This window comes from Cherax quadricarinatus, chromosome 6 (assembly GCF_038502225.1).
Source record: "Cherax quadricarinatus isolate ZL_2023a chromosome 6, ASM3850222v1, whole genome shotgun sequence".
Lineage (NCBI taxonomy): Eukaryota > Metazoa > Arthropoda > Malacostraca > Decapoda > Parastacidae > Cherax > Cherax quadricarinatus.
In genome coordinates this window covers 72709415-72725162 of record NC_091297.1, presented here as the reverse complement: position 1 = coordinate 72725162, position 15748 = coordinate 72709415, and the positions used below count along the sequence as shown (strand labels likewise).

General features: G+C 40.8%; 1 long non-coding RNA gene across 1 annotated transcript in view; it reads right to left on the bottom strand.

Annotated features, from left to right (window-relative positions):
• LOC138852324 (uncharacterized) overlaps positions 1-15748 on the bottom strand; it is a 107275-nt gene that overhangs the window by 35297 nt on the left and 56230 nt on the right. Inside the window, exon 2 of the long non-coding RNA XR_011391645.1 lies at positions 12172-12315. This is a non-coding gene — a long non-coding RNA (uncharacterized lncRNA). The remainder of the gene's footprint in view (positions 1-12171; positions 12316-15748) is intronic.

Genomic DNA, 15748 nt, shown 5'->3' with positions numbered 1-15748 from the left:
CATTTATCAAGTTATGCTCTTCAAGGTGACTTCTGATAATGTCAGCTATAATTGATTCTAATAACTTGCCCACTATAGATGTCAGGCTTATTGGACGGTAATTTGAAGGAGTGGACTTATCCCCTGATTTGAATATAGGAACCACATTAGCCATCTTCCACTTCTCTGGCACAACACTGGTAAGGATGGACGCATTGAATACACTCGTTAATGGCTGACTAAGCTCCATCTTGCATTCCTTAAGTACCCTTGAAAACAACTCATCGGGTCCCGGGGACTTATTTTGTTTCAGTTTGTCTATCTGTTTAATAACCATGTCCCTCGTGACAGTAATATTAGTTAACTTAAATTCATCAGGAACTAAATAATTGTTAATTACTGGAATCTCATTTACAATCTCCTGTGTAAAAACTGACAAAAAATAGTCATTAAATAAGGAACACATTTCCAGTTCATTATCCGTCAGCTGTCCATTCCCAGATTTCAGAGGTCCTACTTTTTCCTTCACCTTCGTCCTATACACTTGAAAGAACCCCTTTGGATTAGTCTTTGATTCATTAGCGACTCTAATTTCATAGTCACGTTTAGCCTTTCTAATCGCCTTTTTTACTTCTCTTTTAAGCTGAACATATTGGTTAGTAAGGTTAACCTCTCCTCTTCTGATGCGCCTATAAATTCCCCTTTTCTCCCCTAATAGATGCTTTAACCTCCCGTTAACCCATTTGGGATCGTTATTATTAGACCTAATTTCTCTCTGGGGAATGTATATACTCTGGGCACTGTGTACATTATTAAGAAAACAATCATAAAAGCAGATCCCTTCATATTCATAAGTATGATTATCGTCAATAAAATCATTAGCTAGATAACCCCAATCAAGATTAGACAGATGTTCCCTAAGTCCATTATAATCGGCAGAACGAAAATCGGGGATTTTTACTGTATTATCATTATTCTTGCATTCCCAATTAATGCTAAAGGTGATGGATTTGTGATCACTTGCGCCAAGCTCTTCAGTGATCTCCAGATTATTCACTAGTGTTTCCTTATTTGACAAGACTAGGTCTAGCAAATTATTACCCCTGGTAGGTTCAGTTACACTCTGTTTCAGAAAACAGTCCTGAACTGTTTCCATGAAGTCACTGGACTCTAGATTACCTGTCAAAGAATTCCAGTCAATTTGGCTAAAGTTAAAGTCCCCTACTATGACTACGTTACTGTGTCCAGAAGCCCTAACAATTTCGTCCCAAAGAAGTCTCCCTCTATCGTGATACAAGCCTGGAGGTCGGTATATTACACCTAGAATTAGTTTTTCTTGACCCTCCACGAACTCTACCCAAACAGACTCTGTTACTGCTCCATCTATTTTTATACCTTTTTTTATGCAACAATTAATATTTTCTCGAACATACAATGCAACTCCTCCCCCCTTCCCATTACATCTATCCACATTGAATAACTTAAATCCCTGAATATTACACTCAGCAGTCATATCCCGACTCTTTAAATCATACCACGTTTCAGTTAATGCAATGATATCAAAGTTCCCAGCACATGCTACCAAACGTAGTTCATTAATTTTATTTCTTGCACTTCGACTGTTAGCATAAAATACCATCATATGTTTTTTCTTCTGCACATTTTTCCTATTCATCTTTGTTTTTACACAATTTCTGAAATTATCATTACCCAGAGTTACTCCATGACAGTTACTATTAAGATTCTTAATATCAGAGCATAAGTCAATATATCCATACTCATTATTAATAATTTCTAAACCCATACCTCTAACTAATCCTAGTTTAAAGTCCTAACAACCCCCTCAACTGAGTTAGCAAGAAAACCCACACCTGCCCTGGATAAGTGAACCCCATCCCTGGCATACATGTCATTTCAGCCATAGAAGTTGTTCCAGTTGTCAATGAATGGTACTGCATTATTCTTGCAGTGTTTATCCAGCCAACAATTAATACCAATTGCTCTGGACAACCATTCATTACCAACACCTCTTCTTGGCAAAATGCCACATATAACAGGGCGCCCCCCCTTCTTCCTAATCATGTCTATAGCTGTCCTGAACTTTCTAACTAAATCCTCACTTCTACGCTTGCCTACATCATTGCCTCCAGCACTAAGGCAAATAATAGGATTGATCCCATTACCGTTCATGATGTTGTCAAGCCGGCTAACAATGTCCTCCATCCCAGCCCCAGGAAAGCATACCCTTTGTCTCCTACTCCTGTCCTTCAAGCAGAATGCCCTATCCATGTATCTAACCTGGCTATCCCCAACAACAACAATATTCTTACCTTCCTTGTCGTTCGTAGTGACGATCCCAGTAGTAGACTCACATTCGTCGGGTAGCGCCGAGAATGCGTTGGAGGTTTCCACGGGAGTTTCCACAGCAGTCTCTTTCTTCTTCATCGTTTCTGGCTTTCCATTCGTCTTCTTGATCGTCAACTTCGTCGTCCCCTGCTGTCCAGCCACTGACCACGATCCCTTCTTGACCTGAGGACTCGAAACAGGAGGACTACTACGAACCCTCTTGTTTTCCTCGGTCAATCGCCGTATCTCCATCTTCGCTGCCTTCAATTCTTCCTTAAGTTGCTGGTAAAGTTGCTCGATGGAGGGCATCTTGGTTCAGTCCACGGGAGCAAACAAGACACTTCTTCACAGAGTTAAGTACAGGTCAGCACTCAAAGTACAGGTCACCACTCAAGAGCACACGAACAGGTCTTCACAGAGCTAAGTACACGTCACCACTCTAAGCTAAGTACACGTCACCACTGACGTTAGGTGGCAATATAAACACAAATGCAGTATAATGTGATCCTTTATTGACTACGTTTCGCCCACACAGTGGGCTTTTTCAAGTCACAAGTGAGAAGGGTTGGATCTGAGAGGGACATGACCTCTCAGTTGCCTCTCACTACTACTACTACTACTACTACTACTACTACTACTACCCTGCACCTCTCCTTCCGACAGTATTTAAGTCTCCGCACTGTCGCTTAATCTTCAGATAGTTCCTGACTATGGAACCGAACTTCTCCAGGCCGAGGGACTGACAACCTCAAATTCTACGACTTTAAGGGTGATGGACTGATTACATCGTCTTCACATCTCTACTGTTCCTGCCTACTTTCTGTATTCGACTGAAGAAGCCTACTGTGTAGGCGAAACGTTTCGGAATAAAGTTGTCTAACTGTTGCATATGTGTCTTACCTAACAACCTGTCGGTATTGTATACCATTTTGATGTTCATCTTGTCAGACACTGCAACACGTGGCATCTTGGTACAGAAAACACCTTGGACAAGCTTTTCAAGTGAGAAGGGTTGGATCTGAGAGGGACATGACCTCTCAGTTGCCTCTCACTACTACTACTACTACTACTACTACTACTACTACCCTGCACCTCTCCTTCCGACAGTATTTAAGTCTCCGCACTGTCGCTTAATCTTCAGATAGTTCCTGACTATGGAACCGAACTTCTCCAGGCCGAGGGACTGACAACCTCAAATTCTACGACTTTAAGGGTGATGGACTGATTACATCGTCTTCACATCTCTACTGTTCCTGCCTACTTTCTGTATTCGACTGAAGAAGCCTACTGTGTAGGCGAAACGTTTCGGAATAAAGTTGTCTAACTGTTGCATATGTGTCTTACCTAACAACACTGGTAAGGATGGACGCATTGAATACACTCGTTAATGGCTGACTAAGCTCCATCTTGCATTCCTTAAGTACCCTTGAAAACAACTCATCGGGTCCCGGGGACTTATTTTGTTTCAGTTTGTCTATCTGTTTAATAACCATGTCCCTCGTGACAGTAATATTAGTTAACTTGAATTCATCAGGAACTAAATAATTGTTAATTACTGGAATCTCATTTACATCTTCCTGTGTAAAAACTGACAAAAAATAGTCATTAAATAAGGAACACATTTCCAGTTCATTATCCGTCAGCTGTCCATTCCCAGATTTCAGAGGTCCTACTTTTTCCTTCACCTTCGTCCTATACACTTGAAAGAACCCCTTTGGATTAGTCTTTGATTCATTAGCGACTCTAATTTCATAGTCACGTTTAGCCTTTCTAATCGCCTTTTTTACTTCTCTTTTAAGCTGAACATATTGGTCAGTAAGGTTAACCTCTCCTCTTCTGATGTGCCTATAAATTCCCCTTTTCTCCCCTAATAGATGCTTTAGCCTCCTGTTAACCCATTTGGGATCGTTATTATTAGACCTAATTTCTCTCTGGGGAATGTATATACTCTGGGCACTGTGTACATTATTAAGAAAACAATCATAAAAGCAGATCCCTTCATATTCATAAGTATGATTATCGTCAATAAAATCATTAGCTAGATAACCCCAATCAAGATTAGACAGATGTTCCCTAAGTCCATTATAATCGGCAGAACGAAAATCGGGGATTTTTACTGTATTATCATTATTCTTGCATTCCCAATTAATGCTAAAGGTGATGGATTTGTGATCACTTGCGCCAAGCTCTTCAGTGATCTCCAGATTATTCACGAGTGTTTCCTTATTTGACAAGACTAGGTCTAGCAAATTATTACCCCTGGTAGGTTCAGTTACACTCTGTTTCAGAAAACAGTCCTGAACTGTTTCCATGTAGTCACTGGACTCTAGATTACCTGTCAAAGAATTCCAGTCAATTTGGCTAAAGTTAAAGTCCCCTACTATGACTACGTTACTGTGTACAGAAGCCCTAACAATTTCGTCCCAAAGAAGTCTCCCTCTATCGTGATCCAAGCCTGGAGGTCGGTATATTACACCTAGAATTAGTTTTTCTTGACCCTCCACGAACTCTACCCAAACAGACTCTGATAAATTAGACACATGTGCAACTCTTGGGTATCTTTATTGAGGAAACGTTTCGCCACACAGTGGCTTCATCAGTCCATACAAAGGAGAATCTCGAAGAACAGGAGGAGAATGAGGTAATCAGTCCCTCAACCTTGAGTCGATGTGGTCAGTCCATCAATCTTGAATAGAATACGGCATACGTGCTGAGAAGGAGCTTATAAACCGTTGGCAGGAGAGGTGCAGAAGTCATAGGTCGTGTAACATTTGTTCAATGTAGAAGTAGGTCGTGCCCAAGAATTAGGCAAGCGAAGAATTCCCAAGTATTAAGATCCCAAGAAGTTGCAGTACTTGGGAATTCTTCGCTTGCCTAATTCTTGGGCACGACCTACTTCAACATTGAACAAATGTTACACGACCTATGACTTCTGCACCTCTCCTGCCAACGGTTTATAAGCTCCTTCTCAGCACGTATGCCGTATTCTATTCAAGATTGATGGACTGACCACATCGACTCAAGGTTGAGGGACTGATTACCTCATTCTCCTCCTGTTCTTCGAGATTCTCCTTTGTATGGACTGATGAAGCCACTGTATGGCGAAACGTTTCCTCAATAAAGATACCCAAGAGTTGCACATGTGTCTAATTTATCAACATGTCGGTTCTCTGAACCATTCATCAACAAACAGACTCTGTTACTGCTCCATCTATTTTTATACCTGTTTTTATGCAACAATTAATATTTTCTCGAACATACAATGCAACTCCTCCCCCCTTCCCATTACATCTATCCACATTGAACAACTTAAATCCCTGAATATTACACTCAGCAGTCATATCCCGACTCTTTAAATCATACCACGTTTCAGTTAATGCAATGATATCAAAGTTCCCAGCACATGCTACCAAACGTAGTTCATTAATTTTATTTCTTGCACTTCGACTGTTAGCATAAAATACCATCATATGTTTTTTCTTCTGCACATTTTTGCTATTTATCTTTGTTTTTACACAATTTCTGAAATTATCATTACCCAGAGTTACTCCATGACAGTTACTATTAAGATTCTTAATATCAGAGCATAAGTCAATATATATACACTCATTATTAATCATTTCTAAACCCATACCTCTAACTAATCCTAGTTTAAAGTCCTAACAACCCCCTCAACTGAGTTAGCAAGAAAACCCACACCTGCCCTGGATAAGTGAACCCCATCCCTGGCATACATGTCATTTCGGCCATAGAAGTTGTCCCAGTTGTCAATGAATGGTACTGCATTATCCTTACAGTGTTTATCCAGCCAACAATTAATACCAATTGCTCTGGACAACCATTCATTACCAACACCTCTTCTTGGCAAAATGCCACATATAACAGGGCGCCCCCCCTTCTTCCTAATCATGTCTATAGCTGCCCTGAACTTTCTAACTAAATCCTCACTTCTACGCTTGCCTACATCATTGCCTCCAGCACTGAGACAAATAATAGGATTGATCCCATTACCGTTCATGATGTTGTCAAGCCGGCTAACAATGTCCTCCATCCCAGCCCCAGGAAAGCATACCCTTTGTCTCCTACTCCTGTCCTTCAAGCAGAATGCCCTATCCATGTATCTAACCTGGCTATCCCCAACAACAACAATATTCTTACCTTCCTTGTTGTCGTTCGTCGTGACGATCCCAGTAGTAGACTCACATTCGTCGGGTAGCACCGAGAATGCGTTGGAGGTTTCCACGGGAGTATCCACAGCAGTCTCTTTCTTCTTCATCGTTTCTGGCTTTCCATTCGTCTTCTTGATCGTCAACTTCGTCGTCCCCTGCTGTCCAGCCACTGACCACGATCCCTTCTTGACCTGAGGACTCGAAACAGGAGGACTACTACGAATCCTCTTGTTTTCCTCGGTCAATCGCCGTATCTCCATCTTCGCTGCCCTCAATTCTTCCTTAAGTTGCTGGTAAAGTTGCTCGATGGACGGCATCTTGGTTCAGTCCACGGGAGCAAACAAGACACTTCTTCACAGAGTTAAGTACAGGTCAGCACTCAAAGTACAGGTCACCACTCAAGAGCACACAAACAGGTCTTCACTGTATGTTCTCTAATGAGTCTATGTCCATCCTGTAGTAAGAGGACCAAAACTGAGCAGCATAATCTAAATGAGGCCTCACTAGTGATGTATAGAGCTGTAAAATAACTTTTGGACTTCTGTTGCTTATACTTCTTGAGATAAATCCAAGTAATCTGTTGGCCTTGTTGCGCACACTAAGGCACTGCTGTCTTGGCTTTAGATTTCTGCTTACCATGACTCCCAAGTCTTTTTCACATTCTGTATGACCAAGCTCTACTTCACCTAGATTATAGCTTCGAGGGTTATTTTCATTACCAAGGGCAAGTACCTTACACTTATCCACATTAAACTTCATCTGATAAATTAGACACATGTGCAACTCTTGGGTATCTTTATTGAGGAAACGTTTCGCCACACAGTGGCTTCATCAGTCCATACAAAGGAGAATCTTGAAGAACAGGAGGAGAATGAGGTAATCAGTCCCTCAACCTTGAGTCGATGTGGTCAGTCCATCAGTCCATCAAGATTGATGGACTGACCACATCGACTCAAGGTTGAGGGACTGATTACCTCATTCTCCTCCTGTTCTTCAAGATTCTCCTTTGTATGGACTGATGAAGCCACTGTGTGGCGAAACGTTTCCTCAATAAAGATACCCAAGAGTTGCACATGTGTCTAATTTATCAACATGTCGGTTCTCTGAACCATTCATCTATAAACTTCATCTGCCATTTTTCAGACCAAGACATTAATTTGTTCAAATCGTCCTGGAGTTCATTGATATCCTCCTCAGAGTGAATTATACGGCCTATCTTTGTATCATCGGCAAACTTACTCATGTCACAAGTAATCCCTTCATCAAGGTCATTAATGTAAATTATGAACAAGAGAGGGCCTAAAACTGATCCTTGTGGAACGCCACTAGTGACCAATCCCCATTCAGATTTCACTCCATTAATGGTAACTCTCTGCTTTCTGTTGGTAAGCCATGCCTCAATCCATGCTAGAACTTTACCTCCTATACCATGAGCTGCCACTTTTCTTAAGAGTCTCTTGTGAGGTACTCTGTCGAAGGCTTTACTAAAATCCAAATGAACAATATCATATTCCTTATCACTGTCAACTGCCTCAAATGTTCTATTGAAGAACGTCAGTAAGTTTGTCAAGCAGGAACGACCTCTCGCGAATCCATGCTGAGATTCATTTATCAAGTTATGCTCTTCAAGGTGACTTCTGATAATGTCAGCTATAATTGATTCTAATAACTTGCCCACTATAGATGTCAGGCTTATTGGACGGTAATTTGAAGGAGTGGACTTATCCCCTGATTTGAATATAGGAACCACATTAGCCATCTTCCACAACTCTGGCACAACACTGGTAAGGATGGACGCATTGAATACACTCGTTAATGGCTGACTAAGCTCCATCTTGCATTCCTTAAGTACCCTTGAAAACAACTCATCGGGTCCCGGGGACTTATTTTGTTTCAGTTTGTCTATCTGTTTAATAACCATGTCCCTCGTGACAGTAATATTAGTTAACTTAAATTCATCAGGAACTAAATAATTGTTAATTACTGGAATCTCATTTACATCTTCCTGTGTAAAAACTGACAAAAAATAGTCATTAAATATGGAACACATTTCCAGTTCATTATCCGTCAGCTGTCCATTCCCAGATTTCAGAGGTCCTACTTTTTCCTTCACCTTCGTCCTATACACTTGAAAGAACCCCTTTGGATTAGTCTTTGATTCATTAGCGACTCTAATTTCATAGTCACGTTTAGCCTTTCTAATCGCCTTTTTTACTTCTCTTTTAAGCTGAACATATTGGTCAGTAAGGTTAACCTCTCCTCTTCTGATGCGCCTATAAATTCCCCTTTTCTCCCATAATAGATGCTTTAGCCTCCTGTTAACCCATTTGGGATCGTTATTATTAGACCTAATTTCTCTCTGGGGAATGTATATACTCTGGGCACTGTGTACATTATTAAGAAAACAATCATAAAAGCAGATCCCTTCATATTCATAAGTATGATTATCGTCAATAAAATCATTAGCTAGATAACCCCAATCAAGATTAGACAGATGTTCCCTAAGTCCATTATAATCGGCAGAACGAAAATCAGGGATTTTTACTGTATTATCATTATTCTTGCATTCCCAATTAATGCTAAAGGTGATGGATTTGTGATCACTTGCGCCAAGCTCTTCAGTGATCTCCAGATTATTCACGAGTGTTTCCTTATTTGACAAGACTAGGTCTAGCAAATTATTACCCCTGGTAGGCTCAGTTACACTCTGTTTCAGAAAACAGTCCTGAACTGTTTCCATGAAGTCACTGGACTCTAGATTACCTGTCAAAGAATTCCAGTCAATTTGGCTAAAGTTAAAGTCCCCTACTATGACTATGTTACTGTGTCCAGAAGCCCTAACAATCTCGTCCCAAAGAAGTCTCCCTCTATCGTGATCCAAGCCTGGAGGTCGGTATATTACACCTAGAATTAGTTTTTCTTGACCCTCCATGAACTCTACCCAAACAGACTCTGTTACTGCTCCATCTATTTTTATACCTGTTTTTATGCAACAATTAATATTTTCTCGAACATACAATGCAACTCCTCCCCCCTTCCCATTACATCTATCCACATTGAACAACTTAAATCCCTGAATATTACACTCAGCAGTCATATCCCGACTCTTTAAATCATACCACGTTTCAGTTAATGCAATGATATCAAAGTTCCCAGCACATGCTACCAAACGTAGTTCATTAATTTTATTTCTTGCACTTCGACTGTTAGCATAAAATACCATCATATGTTTTTTCTTCTGCACATTTTTCCTATTCATCTTTGTTTTTACACAATTTCTGAAATTATCACTACCCAGAGTTACTCCATGACAGTTACTATTAAGATTCTTAATATCAGAGCATAAGTCAGAGGAGAGCATGGACACGGGGGTCATCCCACAGTTACTAAAAACAACAGACATAGCCCCACTCCACAAAGGGGGCAGTAAAGCAACAGCAAAGAACTACAGACCGATAGCACTAACATCCCATATCATAAAAACTTTGAAAGGGTCCTAAGAAGCAAGATCACCACCCATCTAGAAACCCATCAGTTACACAACCCAGGGCAACATGGGTTTAGAACAGGTCGCTCCTGTCTGTCTCAACTATTGGATCACTACGACAAGGTCCTAAATGCACTAGAAGATAAAAAGAATGCAGATGTAATATATACAGACTTTGCAAAAGCCTTCCACAAGTGTGACCATGGCGTAATAGCGCACAAAATGCGTGCTAAAGGGATAACAGGAAGTCGGTCGATGGATCTATAATTTCCTCACTAACAGAACACAAAGAGTAGTCGTCAACAGAGTAAAGTCCGAGGCAGCTACGGTGAAAAGCTCTGTTCCACAAGGCACAGTACTCGCTCCCATCTTGTTCCTCATCCTCATATCCGACATAGACAAGGATGTCAGCCACAGCACTGTGTCTTCCTTTGCAGATGACACCCGAATCTGCATGACAGTGTCTTCCATTGCAGACACTGCAAGGCTCCAGGCGGACATCAACCGAATCTTTCAGTGGGCTGCAGAAAACAATGTGAAGTTCAACGATGAGAAATTTCAATTACTCAGATATGGTAAACACGAGGAAATTAAATCTTCATCAGAGTACAAAACAAATTCTGGCCACAAAATAGAGCGAAACACCAACGTCAAAGACCTGGGAGTGATCATGGCGGAGGATCTCACCTTCAAGGACCATAACATTGTATCAATCGCATCTGCTAGAAAAATGACAGGATGGATAATGAGAACCTTCAAAACTAGGGAGGCCAAGCCCATGATGACACTCTTCAGGTCACTTGTTCTATCTAGGCTGGAATATTGCTGCACACTAACAGCACCTTTCAAGGCAGGTGAAATTGCTGACCTACAAAATGTACAGAGAACATTCACGGCGCGCATAACGGAGATAAAACACCTCAATTACGGGGAGCGCTTGAGGTTCCTGAACCTGTATTCCCTGGAACACAGGCGGGAGAAATACATGATTACATACACCTGGAAAATCCTAGAGGGACTAGTACCGAACTTGCACACGAAAATCACTCACTACGAAAGCAAAAGACTTGGCAGACGATGCAACATCCCCCCAATGAAAAGCAGGGGTGTCACTAGCACGTTAAGAGACCATACAATAAGTGTCAGGGGCCCGAGACTGTTCAACTGCCTCCCAGCATACATAAGGGGGATTACCAACAGACCCCTGGCAGTTTTCAAGCTGGCACTGGACAAGCACCTAAAGTCGGTTCCTGATCAGCCGGGCTGTGGCTCGTACGTTGGTTTGCGTGCAGCCAGCAGCAACAGCCTGGTTGATCAGGCTCTGATCCACCAGGAGGCCTGGTCACAGACCGGGCCGCGGGGGCGTTGACCCCCGGAACTCTCTCCAGGTAAACTCCAGAAACACCAGTGTTCACCAACAGAAGCGTTCACCAACAGCAGTGCCCACTAACACCAGCGTTCACCAACACCAGTGTTCATGAAGACCACTGTTCACCAACACCAGTGATCAATACCAGCGTTCACCAACACCAGTGATCACCAACTCCAGTGTTCACCAACGCCAGTGTTCACCATTACCAGTGTTCACCAACACCAGCGTTCACCAACATCAGCGTACACCAACACCAGTGTTCACCACCACCGGTGTTCAGCACCAGTGTTCACCAACATCATTATTCACCAACACCACTGTTCACCAACACAAAGTGTTCAACAACACCAGCGTTCACTAACACCAGTGCTCACTAACACCAGCGATCACCAACACCAGTGTTCAACAACACTAGTGTTCTACAGACCATTTTTCACCAACACCAATGTTCACAAACAGCAGTGTTCACGATCAGCAGTGTTCACCAACACCAGCGTTCATCAACACCAGTGTTCACTAACAATAGTGTTCACTAACACCAGTGTTGAACAAAAGCAGTGTTCAACAACACCATTTTTCAACAACACCAGCGTTCAGCAACACCAGTGTTCACTAACACCAGCGTTCACCAACACCAAAGTTCAACGACATCAGTGTTCATTAACACAATTGTTCACAACACCAATGTTCACCAACACCAGTGTTCACCAGCACCATCCTTCACCAACGCCAGTGTTCATCAAGACCAGCCTAAATACCTGCGCTGATAGACCCTCACGGGTCCTTAATGAAATACAGTGAAGAGCTGCTTGACACACCAGGTTGAGGGCGCAGCAGAGGAGAAGAATCCTGGTAGTGAAGGTCCTGGTGGGAACATCCACAACGTCAGGGAAGGTAACCACCAACCTCCCTCCTGAGCTTATTATGTTGCCGCAGTCGTGAGGGAATCCCTTTGGTATTACCTGTAGGCCAGAAGCTTCGTGTTATTCATTGTTCTGTGTCTCGTGCTTCGAGTTATTCATTGTTCTGTGTCTGGTGCTTCGTGTTATTCATTCTTCTGTGTCTGTTGCATTGTGTTATACATTTTCTGTGTCTCATGCTTCGTGTTATACATTGTTGTGTGTCTCATGCTTCGTGTTATACATTGTTCTGTATCTAGTGGTTCGTGTTATACATTGTTTTGTGTCTAATGCTTCGTATTATATATTGTTCTGTGTCTCATGCTTCGTGTTGTACATTGTTCTGTGTCTCATGCTTCGTGTTGTACATTGTTCTGCGTCTCATGCTTCGTGTTGTACATTGTTCTGTGTCTCATGCTTTGTGTTGTAATTTTTGTCTCTCATAAAATAAAATCGCATAAGTTATGTTTACGGAAGCTACAATTTTTTGTACATACAGTAGTACATAAACTTGTACACTGGTTCAGAGAGAACAATATTGTTGTAGGTACACATAAACAGTACAATAGGTACATTTAACTTAAGATATCCCGAAAATTCGAAAAGCGTGACTAGTATCATTGTCCGTCAGCTTCGTGCTCCGCGTGCTCTGCCGTGCTCCATGTTTTTCGTGATTTTCTCGGTCTCTCCTGCGTGTTAGAACTTTAAACTGATCCAGTGAACTTATCAGATACATCCCTCCAGCGCTTGGAACTAATCTAGCAGAAAAAAGTATGCACTGAGTCAAAAAAGGGAATTAGTGTTCAATAACAAAGCCGAACCATACTTCCAGAGGGGAACTATAGGCATAGCATGCCGTCTGCAAATAACAAAAATATTAGAACAATATTGTCAGAGGAAAGAAAGTTTCCCTGATAATAGTGTCATACATAGTGTTATAGTGTATATCACAGTGGTACCGTAGTATACATGGTGTTATAGTGTATATCACAGTGGTACCGTAGTATACATAGTGTTATAGTGTATATCACAGTGGTACCGTAGTATACATGGTGTTATAGTGTATATCACAGTGGTACCGTAGTATACATGGTGTTATAGTGTATATCACAGTGGTACCGTAGTATACATAGTGTTATAGTGTATATCACAGTGGTACCGTAGTATACATAGTGTTATAGTGTATATCACAGCGGTACCGTAGTATACATAGTGTTATAGTGTATATCACAGTGGTACCGTAGTATACATAGTGTTATAGTGTATATCACAGTGGTACCGTAGTATACATAGTGTTATAGTGTATATCACAGCGGTACCGTAGTATACATAGTGTTATAGTGTATATCACAGTGGTACCGTAGTATACATAGTGTTATAGTGTATATCACAGTGGTACCGTAGTATACATAGTGTTATAGTGTATATCACAGCGGTACCGTAGTATACATAGTGTTATAGTGTATATCACAGTGGTACCGTAGTATACATAGTGTTATAGTGTATATCACAGCGGTACCGTAGTATACATAGTGTTATAGTGTATATCACAGTGGTACCGTAGTATACATAGTGTTATAGTGTATATCACAGTAGTACCGTAGTATACATAGTGTTATAGTGTATATCACAGTGGTACCGTAGTATACATAGTGTTATAGTGTATATCACAGTGGTACCGTAGTATACATAGTGTTATAGTGTATATCACAGCGGTACCGTAGTATACATAGTGTTATAGTGTATATCACAGTGGTACCGTAGTATACATAGTGTTATAGTGTATATCACAGTGGTACCGTAGTATACATAGTGTTATAGTGTATATCACAGCGGTACCGTAGTATACATAGTGTTATAGTGTATATCACAGTGGTACCGTAGTATACATAGTGTTATAGTGTATATCACAGTAGTACCGTAGTATACATAGTGTTATAGTGTATATCACAGTGGTACCGTAGTATACATAGTGTTATAGTGTATATCACAGTGGTACCGTAGTATACATAGTGTTATAGTGTATATCACAGCGGTACCGTAGTATACATAGTGTTATAGTGTATATCACAGTGGTACCGTAGTATACATAGTGTTATAGTGTATATCACAGTAGTACCGTAGTATACATAGTGTTATAGTGTATATCACAGTGGTACCGTAGTATACATAGTGTTATAGTGTATATCACAGTGGTACCGTAGTATACATAGTGTTATAGTGTATATCACAGCGGTACCGTAGTATACATAGTGTTATAGTGTATATCACAGTGGTACCGTAGTATACATAGTGTTATAGTGTATATCACAGTGGTACCGTAGTATACATAGTGTTATAGTGTATATCACAGCGGTACCGTAGTATACATAGTGTTATAGTGTATATCACAGTGGTACCGTAGTATACATAGTGTTATAGTGTATATCACAGTAGTACCGTAGTATACATAGTGTTATAGTGTATATCACAGTGGTACCGTAGTATACATAGTGTTATAGTGTATATCACAGTGGTACCGTAGTATACATAGTGTTATAGTGTATATCACAGCGGTACCGTAGTATACATAGTGTTATAGTGTATATCACAGTGGTACCGTAGTATACATAGTGTTATAGTGTATATCACAGTAGTACCGTAGTATACATAGTGTTATAGTGTATATCACAGTGGTACCGTAGTATACATAGTGTTATAGTGTATATCACAGTGGTACCGTAGTATACATAGTGTTATAGTGTATATCACAGTGGTACCGTAGTATACATAGTGTTATAGTGTATATCACAGTGGTACCGTAGTATACATAGTGTTATAGTGTATATCACAGTGGTGCCGTAGTATACAGATAAGATACCACAACAAGTGTTAGGCCAAGAGAGAGATAGGTTCATGTTGGAAACAGTTGCCAGTAGTAGCCAGGACCTACCACACAGGTCAGCTCGTATTATTAATCTTCCTAAACCTGCTAGTGTACCTCACCTATAATCTAGTGATGCCATTGAGTACAAAATTCCTATTGAAATACGAAAAGGTTCACAATCTTGAGGAAATAAGGAAAGTGTTCAGCTTTGTAGAAATAAGGTAAACAGTGTTGAGTTGTCATTGAACGAGACATATTATCATCTTTCATCCAGTGTTGCCGTAGCTAATAACCAGTAACAAACTGCTACTTAGTGTGGTGGAGTGACCAACATTAGGAATTTCTTCCTTTTAGAAATACGAGACGTATACAGTGTGTGGACTTGTAGTTATCAGAGGTCACAATATACACACTGGAAAGCAAACATTCCTCCAGCAATCTTCACCAGTTAACAATAATGATAAAATAGTATTTGTTGTGGTGGAGGTGGAAAAAATCTAGAAAAGCTAAATACAGTGATCTATAAGTGCCCAAATCTTCAGGCGTTAAAAAAGGGGAGCTGCCACAAGTCATCAATTTCTCTAACGATTTCTCTAACACGCAGAGTAATATATGTTCAGTTTGGTATCA